This window comes from Equus asinus, chromosome 7 (genome assembly GCF_041296235.1).
Source record: "Equus asinus isolate D_3611 breed Donkey chromosome 7, EquAss-T2T_v2, whole genome shotgun sequence".
Classification (NCBI taxonomy): domain Eukaryota; kingdom Metazoa; phylum Chordata; class Mammalia; order Perissodactyla; family Equidae; genus Equus; species Equus asinus.
Window position 1 is genome coordinate 27438944 of NC_091796.1, and position 14455 is coordinate 27453398.

General features: G+C 39.4%; 1 protein-coding gene across 7 annotated transcripts in view; it reads left to right on the forward strand.

Annotated features, from left to right (window-relative positions):
• SMAD2 (SMAD family member 2) overlaps nt 1-14455 on the forward strand; it is a 79419-nt gene that overhangs the window by 443 nt on the left and 64521 nt on the right. For 3 of the 7 annotated variants that reach the window (XM_044774685.2, XM_070513098.1, XM_070513099.1), the window contains exon 1: nt 120-303. The exons of the other annotated variants lie outside the window; for them this stretch is intronic. The gene's annotated coding sequence lies outside the window, so the exon portion shown is untranslated. Of the gene's footprint in view, nt 1-119; nt 304-14455 lie in introns of those variants that run through there. 7 annotated transcript variants of the gene reach the window in all.

Below are 14455 nucleotides of genomic sequence, written 5' to 3' on the forward strand. Positions count from 1 at the left end.
GAGGTGGGGGTGCGGGCGCGCGCCCGAGGGGAGGAGGGGCGGCGGCGGCGGGACGCGCGTCCCCACCCCCTCCTTCCCGCGGGCGGCGGCCGGGCCCGCGCCCCCTCCCCGCGCGCCGGGGCGGCCGGCCGGGCCCTGGCTGGGGGGCGGGGCGGCCGGGCGGCCGCGAGAGTGTTTTCAGTTCCGCCTCCCATCGCCCATTCCCCTGTCCCCTCCCAGCCCCTCATCCCATTCGGAAGAGGAAGGAACAAAAGGTCCCGGACCCCCGGCTCTGACGGGGCGGGCCCCGGAGCCGCGGTCCAGGTAAAGCCGGGCGCCCGGCGGGCCCCGGGGCGTGTTTGTGTTGGGCTCGGTCGCCGCGTCACATGGCCCCGGGCTGGGGGCTGGGGTGTGGCGAGGTCGGGGCAGCAGGAGCCCGGCCCCGGGGCGCGGAGCGGCGGGCCGGAGGAAGGGGTCGGCGGCCAGAGCTGCCCGGCCGGCCGGCCCGGGGCGGGGACCCTTTCCCTCCGCGGCCGACGCGCTTGGTAGTTGGTGGTTGTGATTTCCAGAGCCGGAGGGACGGAGCTCTTGTTTCAGGAGTTGTTGGGGAGCCGTGTTAGCCCCGTGCGATACTTTGCTTCCACTTTTGTTTTTTTTTCCTGGTCGTGTAACCTTTGTTAACCGTGTAGTCTCGGGGTCCCGATTGCTCGTGTGTGCTCTGCACAGACACGCACAACGGCTGGTGCTCGGTCGGGAGTCTTCTCTGCTCACTTGTGAAAGTTGCTCCGTGAGTGGAGCCTATTAGTTTTTATCACACGCCTTTAGAAAGCACGCTAATGGATTTCACGTATCTCAGACTTGCTTTTCAAATTTGCAACTTTAATAGTTCTCTCCTGGGGGATGCTGTCCTGGGGTTGGGTATTTTTGTGTTTTACTTACTTAACCCGTATGCGGTTGTGGTTTCCTTTTGATCCTAAACAAAAGAAAAACATACCTAGGTTGGTTTGGTTATTCCTTCCTCTTGACCCTGTAAAAGCGAAATACTACCGGTTTGTTGTGAACCAAGCCTTTATTTAAGAAAACATCTTCAGGTGAAACGCATTTGGGAGTAGCGTTTTCTGTCAGCCGTGTCTTATTTGTTACAGTTTGGAGTATGCTAAATTTTGGTGTTGTAAACTTTTAAAACCACACATGTCAAGTAATTGTTAATGAATAAAGAAATGATCTCGCAAACTTATTTGGAGTGATTCCATCTTTCTAAAAATGGTCCCTGAAATTTGAATTAATTTCCAGAATTCTGAGTGGTTGTGTAATCTTTGTTCCTTTTCAGTTTCTCTCTTCTGATTTCATATGCGTTGAACCTGTACTACAGATTGTAAGGATATTTTTCTTGAGACTAAAAAGATGATAAATTTGCTGTTAGTACCCTGAAAGTACATTTGCTATTATTCTAGTTTTGACCCCCTTTTAAAAAAGTTTTCCTTACGTAGAAGTTTAAGTCAAATAGTTGGATGAAATTTGAGGATTTTTAGCGGGAATAAATAAATAAGTGAAGCAAATATAACAGAGCTGGGAGAAATAACGTAAAATAGATTTCATAAATGTATCGTAGTTTGAGGATTTTTTTCATTTGCTTTAAAAAAAAAAAACATACAGGATATTGATAGAATTTTCTCCACCAAAAGGTCATTTAGCAGACATTTATATTAAACTCAGTAACGGTGGTTTTATTTTTAAAGTTCTTTAATTTTTGCCATAAAGTTAGTTGTGGTAGTAAATAAGAATAGTTCAAGTCTGTGGGCATTTGTAAGGTAAGCGCCCCCTTATACTCTTAATGTCAAAATTAATTGAGTTTAAAGTAGTTCATTGACCAATTTTAATTAATGTAATATGATTGGAAACATCTATTTCTGGGCTTTAGTAAGGAATTGCTCTTAGAGCTTGGTTTTCATATTTTGTAGCTATGTCTTCCAAAGTGATTTCTGGTTATAGGTGTTAAACAAAAGTTTGGTTTTTCAGGGTTGTAACTTACCTGTACTTACTCTAAGTGGTTAAATCTCGACACAATCTGTAAGGTTCATGAAATAATAGTCTTGTAAGAAACTGTACAGGGCAATTTCCTGTTGTTTGTGGCTTGTCAGGCTTGGTATGTGTTTTAACTCTTAAGAAAGAATTTGGGGATGGTTTTGTATATTTCAGCAGAAATTCCCTTTAATAGGAACAAAGGTTGTTTCTGCTTCAAGATGGGAAAAGGTCCCCTTTTCATTTTCATATTGTAAATACTGGAATCGTGTTGCTATAATCTTGTTACTTCACAATGGGGAAAAACACATGAGTGAAAAACACTCTAGCTGCATAACCTGCTGATGAAAGACCTATTGAATTTTTACATTTTGCAAATATTTTCAGTTTTGGCTTTGTAAAGGTCTGAAAGCTCTCCTTATTCTTGTTTGGTTTTGATTCTGTTGGTTTTGTACTTTGGGATTCCAAAGGCCTCGTTTTGTAGCAGCTTTTTTATACAGGTGTTTTTGTAATGCATATAAAAGCTGTATTTAGTGCAGTCTGGCAGATGGAGGTTTATTCATATTCTTGGGACAAGAGTCATTTTTAGAGGATGGAGAAGGGCATGTCTTTTAGATTCCTTGTCTTTTGATGGGAGTAGAGGAGCCATTTTTAAGCTCTTAGTTTCTGTAAGAGGAAAGATGTTTTCCACTAAGTATTGCAAGGCTATGTTAGAAAATGTGAAATGTAAAGATTTCAAAACCAATTCAGGAGAGGGTATGCATTTAGTCAACAAATAACTTCTATTTATTGAATAAGTTGCATTTATTCATCCAAAAAGCCTTTGCTGTGAGAGGCCCTGGACTAGGCAATAAAATATGTGACAGGGAACAAGTATACCCCTGTTCCTTAATAGAATTAGAAAAGTGGAGACTCCTCGTATCTCCTGCCCTGTCTTCCAATGTTTAGGGTAAGAAAATCATGTTAGTGTGTATCTTGAGGGAGCTGGTAATACGTTACTGAGCCAGTTCCTAAAGTGTGCTTCCATTGCTTTCTGTCAGATGTAGAGGACAGTGTCACTGGGAACAATCCGTGTATTTTGGGAGGGAACTTGTCACCATTTTTGCACACTCTCTACAGATTAAAGATGTGGCCAGTCTTTCAGAAATGCGTTTCTTGCCGAACAGATGAACACTTGTAGAGCTAAGCTTAATTTGGCCTTAGTTTGATTATTCATTGTCCTTTAACTAGAGAAACTGATTAGGGAAAGAAAGCAAATCTGAGTCAGGTTCCAATGAAAGAATCAGAAATAAAGCGTGAAAACAGTTAGCTAAACCGGGATTAAGAATTGGGCCGTAATCTCGTGTAGCGGAAAGGCCATGCGTTTTGGAGTCAGAGACTAGGTTAATAGTCGGTTTCTCAGTTACTGTATTGGGCAAATTACTTAACTCCTGAGCCTTGGTGTTCTAACTGAAAATGGAGGTATTCGTACCTACCTCTTAAGGTTGTTGCAAGGATTAAGGGACCATAATTCAAGTACCTAGAACATTGCCTCAGACATAAGGGTCCTCCCAGATGATCTCTTCTCTTCCTCTCTTCTAGTTTTGGCTTTCAGTTTTCTTTCTAATCTGGGTGATTTGCCTACACTCTTATCCTTGGCATATTATTAAATGCATTTGAGAACCAGACACTAAGCGCAAAAGGCTGAGGGTAGCCAAATTGTCCAAGTCCATACCTTAAAGCTCTTGTAGTCATGGGAGAGCCGTGGAGACTCTCAATCAGAAGCTGTTGGTGTTTATTTCAAATATTTCCAACAAGCAAAATTATCTGGCTTCTAAACCCAGAGTAGATTAGAAACAAGTAGATTGTGGGTAATGTGGGAGGTTAAGGGGAGTGTAGTGGGGGATGGGGTAAGAGGATGGGGAACTGTTAGCCTACTGTCTATTGTAAGAAAAAACAGATAACAGCCTGGTGAGGATAATAGAGATAATCTACAAGACACAAAAACAAATCAGAGCCCAGCTAGCATGTCTGGGACCATTCAGTGCAGGACCAGACCTGAAAGCATAGTAATGAATGTTCATCAATTAATTTAAATCATGTTTGGGAAAAATCTTTTTTAAGAGTGCTGTAATCTACGTAATATACTCTTAGTTTGTCATTCAGGATGATTAACAAGTATTCTTAAAGGGGTAGAGCATTGTGCATATCAGATGACTTATTTCATGAAAGATCCACAGTACCTATTATGACCAAGATGTTTTTCATTGGTTTTGCCATTCAGAGAGCCACAATTCCAGACCGAAAAGCCTTTTGTGCTAGGCCAGTAGTAAAGAAAGGTGATCTAAATGGTGTGGCACCTCATACCACACCTTTCCTTCAGAGTAAGTCATTCTTTTTGTCACTCTCTGAGAGTGTCATGTAAAACTTCACTCAGGCTTTGACATAGAGTGTGCTAGAGATTTCTAGGATCGAACCAGTGTGGACAGCTAGTCTGTCTGTCAAGGGCTTCTTGCCTCTTATATGTGACGTCTACCCAATATTAGCCTGAATGATTTTTGGGGGATCCTCTTCCTTCCTCCCTCAGAGTTACTTTCTCAACTATCTACTCCATCAAATATTAATTGGCGACCCTGTAATATATAACCTTGGTTATTAAAAAAACGGATTTTTTTTTTATTTTACCAATAGTACAAAAGTAATCCTTTTTTGTTTAAAAATCCACAGAGACCTATCGCTTGTCTCTCGTCAATTTTGATCATTTCTCTGGATTGACGTAATTGTGATGTATTCAGTAAGGACATATTTGAATGCTGATTCTAGATATACATCTCGGGTAGCTCTCAGCTTCAATTTCTGTAATTTCATGTAGGGAGAATGTAATTTTGCCAAGCCAGGCTTTGGTTTGTCCAGATAGCCAGAAATATTAGGGTAATTCTGTGACTTACATACTTGTGTATTCTAGAGTGCGTGGGTCTCCTTTAGTTCAGTGGGTTCCTCTTAGATGTAACTGAGCCACGCTGATAGGACAGGTGCCTAGTGATTTACATCTGTTTTTAGGTTTGTACTCTTAAAACAGAAATCCTAAAGTGATTCATTCTTACTGAAATTTGTGAGTTTACTATGCAGTTGTCACTAATTCTTCCAAGTAGTTCTGTAATTTTTCAAAATCTGGAATTACTTTGGCCTCAAGACCTAGAGCAGTGGAAAGTGAATGTAGACTTCAGTTGCAGTCTGTTCAGTACACATGTCCAGTTTGCATCTGAAAAGCTGTATTTCCTTGAATAATCTACACTGCCCTCTCTCTCCCTCCTTTTCCTTCTAGGGGGAAGGGCGTAGTTTCAGGTTTAACGTATTTAGTTAGTAAGGAAGAATAATCTTCGGGGAGCCGCTGGAAGTTCATCAAGTTCATTACCTTGAGTCTTTTAATTCAAAAAAGACTCTTGATCTGAGGAAGTAGCACCGTAAACGTGTGATTTTGTTATTTGCCTGTGTTTAAAGTATGTTTTCATACGCTGGTTCAGCTTCTTCCAGAAATTCTATAAAGAGGTGATGGTTAAAGTCTTGTCAATATTAAGGAAATGTTCGCTCTTGGTCACATCTTTCATTGCAAGATGTGGAGTGGTGAATCTGATTTGCAAAGTTCGCAGAATAAACTTCTGTTAAATGGTGCAGTGCAAGCTGGGCCCATGAGCTTTCTCCCTTGATTTGAATAAACTATGGAAACTTTTTTGTAGGCTAGAGATGCTTTATCTGTGGCAGTGAATGCAAATTTGCCATGTTTAGACCAACCTTTTACTTCATAGACAGGTGGTTAGACTGTAGTTCATGTCAGCTGGCCAATTAAACTTTTCTTTATAAGGTGTTTTAAGTATCAGAAGGGTCTAACTTTGTCCTTAGGTTTGTGCGTTGGCCGTTTCTACTCTAAACCAGTAGTTTTCAAACTTAAAGCATGCACACACACACCTGTGCACACAACAGCAACCAGAAGGCTCTCAGAAAAAAAAGACAACATCATGCAGAATCTCGAAATATAAGGGGAATGAGCAGTTGCTGAAGCCCTGCCTGCTCAGTTTTCCTCTCATTCTTACCTCCAGGAAGCCTTGGGTGCTCCACACGGGAATAACAGATCTTAGAGAAGAATCTTTGCTGTAGACCTGTGCTCTTCAATATAGTAGATGCTAGCCACATATGGCCACTTAGCACTTAAAATATGGCCACTGTGACTGGGGAAATGAATGTTAAATTTAATTTTAATCTAATAGAAAGTTCTGTTGGACACTGCTACTCTAGACTTGGCTTTGATTGCCCTTCTACACTCTGATGACTCTGCCCACTTGATGTGGGCGTAAGTTGCTGCTTCAGCAGAGGGTCAGGGCAGACTCTAGGAATCTGAAGGGCAGTCGGAGTACTGAATATTTGTGCTGATTTGAGCCTGGGCCTGTGAAGTCTCCTGATAGATGGATGCTTTTTTATAATCTGGGAATCATAAGCCTCCAGTATGTAAGTTTATGTTTACAAGCTGATTATGGAACTGTAGATTCCACACAACTCGTTAAAGGTGAAAGGAATATAACTCAAGTAAGGAACAGATCATCTCAGGGCCAGCCAATGTGGTGTAGTGGCTAAGTTTGCGTGCTCTACTTCGGTGGCTGAGGGTTTGCCAGTCTGCATCCTGGGCACGGACCTGCACACTGCTCCTCAAGCCATGCTGTGACAGCATCCCACATAGAGGAACTAGAAGGACTTAAAACGAGGATATACAACTATGTCCTGGGGCTTTGGGGAGAAAAAAAAAAAAGAGGAAGATTGGCAACAGATGTTAACTCTGAGCCGATCTTCCTGACAAAAAAAGAGCAGATAGTGTCTTTACACACCAGTCCCTATATAATGTGGACTTTCACTGAACTAATGACCTACTTTTAGGGTTAAATTCAAGCTCTAGCATTAGGTTTTAACAGTCCATAAAATTGAACACATGAATGTTTCCTATTTGCTTTTGTTTAAAAGGGATGTTACCCATCGTTCTCCATGGGGCTAACTTAGTTTCTAATTGGCAGTGTCTTTTACTAGCTTACAACTTTGGAAAAAAGCATGGTTACAGTGAGAATTGAGAAATCTGTTTTTTTAAAAAATGTTTTTGTGTATTTTTATTCTTTTTAATGTTTTCTATTGTCCTGATTTTTTTTTTTTTTACTTAAAACACTTGTAAAAATCCAGGTTATAAGTAATCTGCTTTTTTCTCTACCTTTTGTGATACTTGTTTGAACACAGATTGCCAAAAATCTAAGTGCTATAAAATCTAGTGATTTTATACTATTTCCAGTGAGACCCTGGGTGTTCTTATGAGGCAGCACCATCACATTTCAAGTATTTTATGTTGAAATATCTAACTTGATTTTATTGTGAAATAAAAATTCATATAAGTATTTGGGGAATATTTTGTACTTGCATTTTGAGGATATTGAAATCTACATTTGCTTTCTATATTTAATCACTTCTGTTGTTCTAGACATGAACATTGTGAAGTGTTATTTGCCACTCTTTTTCATATTCCCCTTCCCACTGTCCTCTCAGAAATCATAGGTGAATTCTGAACTGCCAAGTTCAGCAGTTTTTTCCCCCCTCACTTTATGTTACTACTTTATTCAGCATTTGCCATTATTGACTATGCTTTATATAGATTTCTCGAAATCACACAAACAGACCTGCTAGTACAGACACAGATTAGGTCCATTCCTTCTGCTACAAATGTTTGATAAAATGTAAGACTTGTTTTTTCTTATGTATATTGTTGATTTAGAGAGGAAGGGAGAGAGGGAGAGAAAAGTCCCTGGGTGCCAGAAACAGAAAAATCAGTCACTGTTAAGGAAAAGCTAACCTTGGGGAATTTACTAGATAAGAATCTAGTAGCTGGGGATGGGGTTGTAAAGCCATTCAGGGTAGGGAGCTATAACTCTGGGGACTGTATGCTAAAAAAAATTTAATAATATGAAAACTTTCTTGATATCATTGAAACATCTGTGGCCTCTGGGAAAAACAAGCCTCAAACCTCTCTGTGGAGGAACTAGAAGAACACTAGTCTTTACAGATGGACTTAAGTATCTCCTGAAGGCCAAGCAGGGTAAATGAAAAGCAGACACCAGCTAGATGTAGTTGGTGTTTTTTTTTTTTAATGGGTAATACCTTATTGTAATTTTAAATTCAAAAGGTACAGGAGGATATGTGGTGAAAAGTCTCTTTGTCAGCTTCTACTTTGCCACCCAGTTGCCTTTCCAAAGGCAAGTAGCATTACTTAAGGTTTTTGTGTATCATTCCAGAGATTTTACGCATATATGAGCAACTTTGTGCTTTTAGTGCAAATGATCATATATGTTACTTAATAATGCATCTTGTAGATTATTCCACGTTAGTACATAATGAGTGCCTTTTTACTTTTTCTTTTGGTTGCACAATGTTCTTTTCTTTGGATGTATATAATGTAGTTCATCAGTCCTCTATTGATGGACATTTAGGTTGTTTCTAGTCTTGTGTTAACAGTGCTGTGACAAATAACTTTGTTTATACATCATTATACGCATGTGTAAGAGATTTCTAGAAGTAGGTCAAAGGATATCTACATTTGCTTATTTATTTTAGGGAATGTACTTTATTCATTTTTTTAACTAGGTAAATACATGGACATGGTACAAAATTCAAAAGGAACAAAGTGGTAAATAATGAAAAGTCTCCTGCAGATCTCCTGCCTCCTGCTATCCAGTTCGTCTTTCCAGAAATGTAACCACTGTCCGTAGCTTCTTGTGTCTTCTTCTAGAGCTGTTCTGTACAATACATACATATGAGAATTCCTCTCAGACAGGTTTTTTTTTTCTTCTGCATTGTAATCTGTAGGATCAGAAATCTCTTGCTAAGATGTTGGTTAAAAAGAGAGGTACCAGGCTGTTCTTTATTATCTCATTCACTCTCAACCATGTACCACGTACGGTGATCATTGTGGGTCTCATCATTGAAAGTCTTGCTTCTGTTGACTTTTATGATGTTTGTTCACTTTGGAGAGAAGCCTTGGCTACGTGTTTTTGAACCTGCTCCAGTTTGCACTGGTTGCCTCTGCACCTAATACACAGCAGTCATCCTGGGATCCGTTTTACTATCAGCTTAGGAGGTTCCTTCATCTTTCTTGCTCTCCCTCCTTTTGATGAAACGTATCCTTCAGGACTTGAGAGAGAGTGTGTGGGGTAAATATTTGGAGATGTTACCTTTATTCTGTCCTGGTTGGGTAATAGAATTCTAGGTTGGAAGTAATTTTCTTTTCAGAATTATGAAGGCATTGCTCTCTTGACTTCATTTACAGTGTTACTGTTGAGAAAACCAAAGCCATTCTGATTCTTTCCTATATGATCTGTTTTTTTCTCCCTGGAGATTTCAGGCTCTTTCTTTGTCTTCCACATTCTGAAGTTTCACAGCTACAGGCCTTGATGTGCGTGTGTTTTCATCCATTGTCCTGGGATCTTGATGGGCCCTTTCAACCTGGAAACTCCCCATCTTTCTGTTCAGAGGATATTTCCTGATTTCTTTCATCACCCCCCCGGACATCAGACATCATCTGATGTCTTTCTGAAAGTCCTGTTTGGACGTTGGACTTCCTCAACTGGTCCTCCAATTTTCTTCACTTTTCTCTACTATTTTCCATCTTTCTTTTCTGTTTTCTGGAAGATTTCCTCTACTTTATCTTCCAGCTCTTCTATTGATTTTCTCTTCCCCATTTCTGCGATCAGGAGCTATCAAGCCGTCTAAGAGCCCTTCTTTTATTCTTTGAATGTTCGCTTTGTAAAGCATGCTGCTCTTGCTCCAGGGTTGCTAGATCTTATTTCTCTGGCTATATTGATAATGTTTACAATGTTTCCTTTCTCGGTATAGTCACACATTTCTTGAAGTTGCATTTCTCTCTTTTTTGCTTGCCATTTTTCCTCAGATAATCAAAGTAATCTTTGGTTACGAAGGTTGGGGTCTAAAAAGCTGATCGGAAACGAAGCCTGTGGGTGAGCCTTGTCTCCTTTCAGTTTCACTGTAGAGTGATCTGAGTGGGCTATTTGTTGGTAAACTCTCAATATTAGTGTCTGTGGGTCTTTCCTCCTGGGTTGGTCAGGTACCCCAGAGAGGAGTCTTGATCTGACTAACTGGGTAAAGGTCTGGCTGCTTGTGTATTGGGAGCCACGACCCAAAGGAGGAAGGGGGTTGGGGAGTCTGTGTTTAGTGTGCAGCATGCTCGTGTTCATTTACTCCCTCTCGTCTTCTAGTGGTACTCAGGCCACCTCCTAGTCCAGGGAGACTGTTTTACTCTCTGCTGAGAAGAAACATTTAGTCTTCTGGAGGGAGAGAGGAGCAGTTACCAGTGCTACAGAGTCGGGGAGCGGATCTGGGGATTGACTGCTTTCAGATGGCTCTTCACTCAATCCTGCCTGTTTGTCTCCTTTGCCCTCCTGGCCTTCAGTTCCAGGTGGGGGAAATGACTGGTGCTGTCTGTTACTTAACTTTTTGAGGACTCTGCTGTGTAAATCAGGACGTTTTCCCACAGCTCGCCTAGACTTAGTAGTCTCTGATCTGTTCACAGTTAGTCCTCATTCATCCGTTTTCCAGTTATCAAAATTTTCCTTGTTTTCTCCTGACTCTTCTCCCTATCCTCAAGAGATTGTCTTTTCTTTTTTAATTCCTTTATTATGGTTTTTAATAGGCTGTTCTCTTCACCTGCAACCCACTGATTAAAGTTTCCATTGAAACAATTTTAAGGATAACCCTCTGAAAGAATTGTAATAGAATGTGTAACTCCAGGTCAGTAGGGATGAGGAGGTGGAAATTGAGAAAATTTGATTGGGGCTGGCCTGGTGGCATAGTGGTTAAATTCACCGTGCTCTGTTTCATGACCGCTTTGGTTCCCAGGCATGGACCTACACCACTTGTCATTGGCCATGCTGTGATAGCAACCCACATACAAAATAGAGGAAGATTGGCAAGAGGTATCTTCCTCAGCAAAAAAAAAAAAAAAAAAAAGATCGTTCTAGTAGAAGTCAGGAAAAAAGAAGCAAAGAAAATGCATAGGAATTAGAAAACATGAAATAAGATGATAGAAAATAATCTTAAACATTTCCATAAATCCAATACATAATTTTACGTTAAGCTTGCTAGTTAAAGGAGAATGAAAACTTTAAAAAAAAATCCAACTAAATGCTTTTTATTAGTAGACATATCTAAAAGTATGATGTCATGGTTTCAAAGTAAAGGATGAAAAAAGATATACTAGATATAATCTATGTTTTAGTCCATTCTGGCTGCTGTAACAATTCCATAGACTAGGTGGCTTGTAAACAGAAATTTATTTCTCACAGTTCTCTAGGCTGGCAGGGCCAGGTTCAAGGTGCCAGCAGATTTGGTGTCTGGTGAGGGCTTGCTTCCTACTTCATGGACAGCTGTCTTTTTGCTCTAACCTTACCTGGCAGAAGGGGTCAAGGGACTTCCCTGGGGTCTCTTTTATAAGGGCACTAATCCCGTTCATGAGGGCTTCACTCTCATGGCCTCATCACCTCCCAAAGGCCCCACCTCCACATACCATTACATTGGGGATTAGGTTTTGCCCTATGAATTTCAGTGGGCGGGAGGGGGCACATGTGGGGACACAAATATTCAGTCTATAGTAATCTGTATGGTAAAATTGGCAGAATTACAAGGATAAATAAAAAAATGTATAATCGTAGAAGGAGATTTTGATACACCTCAGTAATTTAAGAAAAGATAGATAAAAATATCATAAGGCTATACAGGATTGGGAAGGTGCAATTAGCAAGCGTGCAGCAATTACGGAGGATGTATTTTCAAGTGCCCATTGAATTTTGCAAAAATTGGTTATGTACTAGACCGCGAAGCAAGTGTTGGCAAATTTCTAAGAATTTTTACCTTACAAATCACATCCTTGGACCCTAGTGCAATTAAGTTAGAAACATAACAAGAGGATAGCAACTCCCAAATCCATAGTTGTATACTGAAGAACATATTTCTAAATTCATGGGATGAAGAACAACTCATAAAAATTAGAAAATGTTTACAGAATAGTGAAAAAAACACTGCCTATCAAAACAGATAGAACAAAAGTTCATTTGTCTATCTGGGAAACTTAGAACCTTAGATGTTTATTAGTAAAGAACTGAAAATTAATGAGTTAACTATACAAGGTAATGAGTTAGAAAAAAATCAATGTAATGAGTTAGAAAAAGGAAGGAAATAAAGTTGAGAAACTTTAATTAAAAAAAAAATAGAATGGATCAACTAAACCAAAGGTGCTAAGTTGAAAAGACTAAGTTTGCCAAGATTGATAGAGGAGAAGAAAGAAGGCACAAATGTTAGAAATGAAAAAGGGATACAACTGCAGACAAACTAAGGTTTTAAAACTAAGAACACTGTGACCAGCTTTTTGCCTTTAAATTTGAAAACAGGTAGAATGGACAATTTCTAGCAAAATTAATTGGTTCAAGGATAAGAAACTTGATTAGATTATAATTTAAAGATTTAAATTCATAGAAATCTACCTCACCAAAATAAAATTAAATAAAAATCCTAAAACAAAAAACCCCAAGTGAAAACCCCACATGGGCAAGTTCTGCAAAACATATGAAGAATCAGTAATTCCAGTCTTATACAAGATATCATAGAAAACAGAAAAAATTATTTTGCTAGGCTGCTGTAATCTTGAGACCCCGGAAGTGTAGGATGAGAAGGGAAACACATAGGCCACCTCTCATTAATGAACATGGCAGTAAACATTTTTGGTAAAATGTTAGTATTTGCTCAAAACCAAAATATCATGACTAATTAGGGTTTGTCTCAGGAATGTAAAGATGATTAAACAGAAAACCCATGAATGAGATTCATCACATTAACACCGAAGGAGAAAGCCATATGATAATCTCGATGGGTAAAGGGAAAAAAGCATATGATAAAATTCAGTACTCATTCTTGACAAAAATTCTTAGAAAACTGGGAATATTAGAGAACTTAGTTAATTTGAATAAAGGGTGCTGTTAAAAAAACAGGCACAGAAGTGTACTTAAGGCGTGATTCCAATTATGTGAATTTCTAGAACAAGTAAAATTACTTTGATAGAAATGAGATTAGTAATTGCCTGGGGTGAAGAGGATAGATTGACTGAAAAAGACACAGGGAAACTTTCTGGGGTAATGGAAATGTTCTATGTCTTGGTTGGGATGATGTTTACATGGACATACATGTGTGAGAACTCATTGAACTGTATGTTTGACATCTGTGCATTTTATTGTATGTAATCTATGCCTCAGTAAAGTTGCTTTTAAAAAGTCAATATATAAAAACCAATGCATTTCTATGTACCAGCAGCAGACAAAATTTACGTTTAAAAAAGCCATCGTTTAAAACAGCCACTACAAAATACGTAGGAAAAAATAAAACAAAAACATGTGGGACCTTAATAGAGAAAATTATGAGACCTGTATAATTCAAATTAAAAGAAGATATGCTTGTGTTTATGAATGGAAGACAGTATCATAAATGTCAGGGTTTTTTCCTCACTTATTTATAAATTCAGTGTCATTCCAGTTAAAATCCCAGGAGGTAAAAGAGAATTCACTTTATCAGATACCAAGACACATTCTGTAGCTTTGATGGTTAAGGCATGATGGTATTTGCTTCAGATATAGACTAATGGAGGAAAAACAAAGCCCAGAAAGACAAGTAGCATTGTAGTCACTAAAGAGAAGATTCAATATATGGCACTGGTGTACTTGGTTATCTCTGTTGGGGAGGAGAAGGTACCTACCTCACACCATACACAGGAATAAATTACAAGTATGAAAAGCAAAACTTTATACTTTATGACTTTTAAAAGATGACAGCATATGGAAGGATTTTTAAGAAAGTACAAATGGGGCCGGCCTGGTGGTGCAGCGGTTAAGTGCCCACATTCTGCTTTGACTGCCCGAGGTTTGCCCGTTCGGATCCTGGGTGTGGACATGGCACCGCTTGGCACACCATTCTGTGGTAGGTGTCCCACATATAAAGTGGAGGAAGATGGGCACAGATGTTAGCTCAGGGCCAGTCTTCCTTGGAAAAAAGAGGAGGGTTGGCAGGAGTTAGCTCAGGGCTAATCTTCCTCAAAAAAAAAAAAAAAAGGACAAATGTATGTATTATATAAGCATAATATAAGATTTAAAATATTGATAAATTTCAGCACGTTAAAGTGACATACTTAAGTATAAAAAGGGCCATCAGAAGTCAGTTGCTGGGTGAAGATATTTGTGGCATATGTAATTAACAAAAGATTATTATCCAGACTATATAAATAATTCCTGTGAATTAAGAAGAAGATGGTGAATGTGAACGAATGATTCAGAGAAATAGAATCCTGAAAGTCAATAAGCATGAAAATATTCTCAAACTGCTTAGAGGTCAGGCA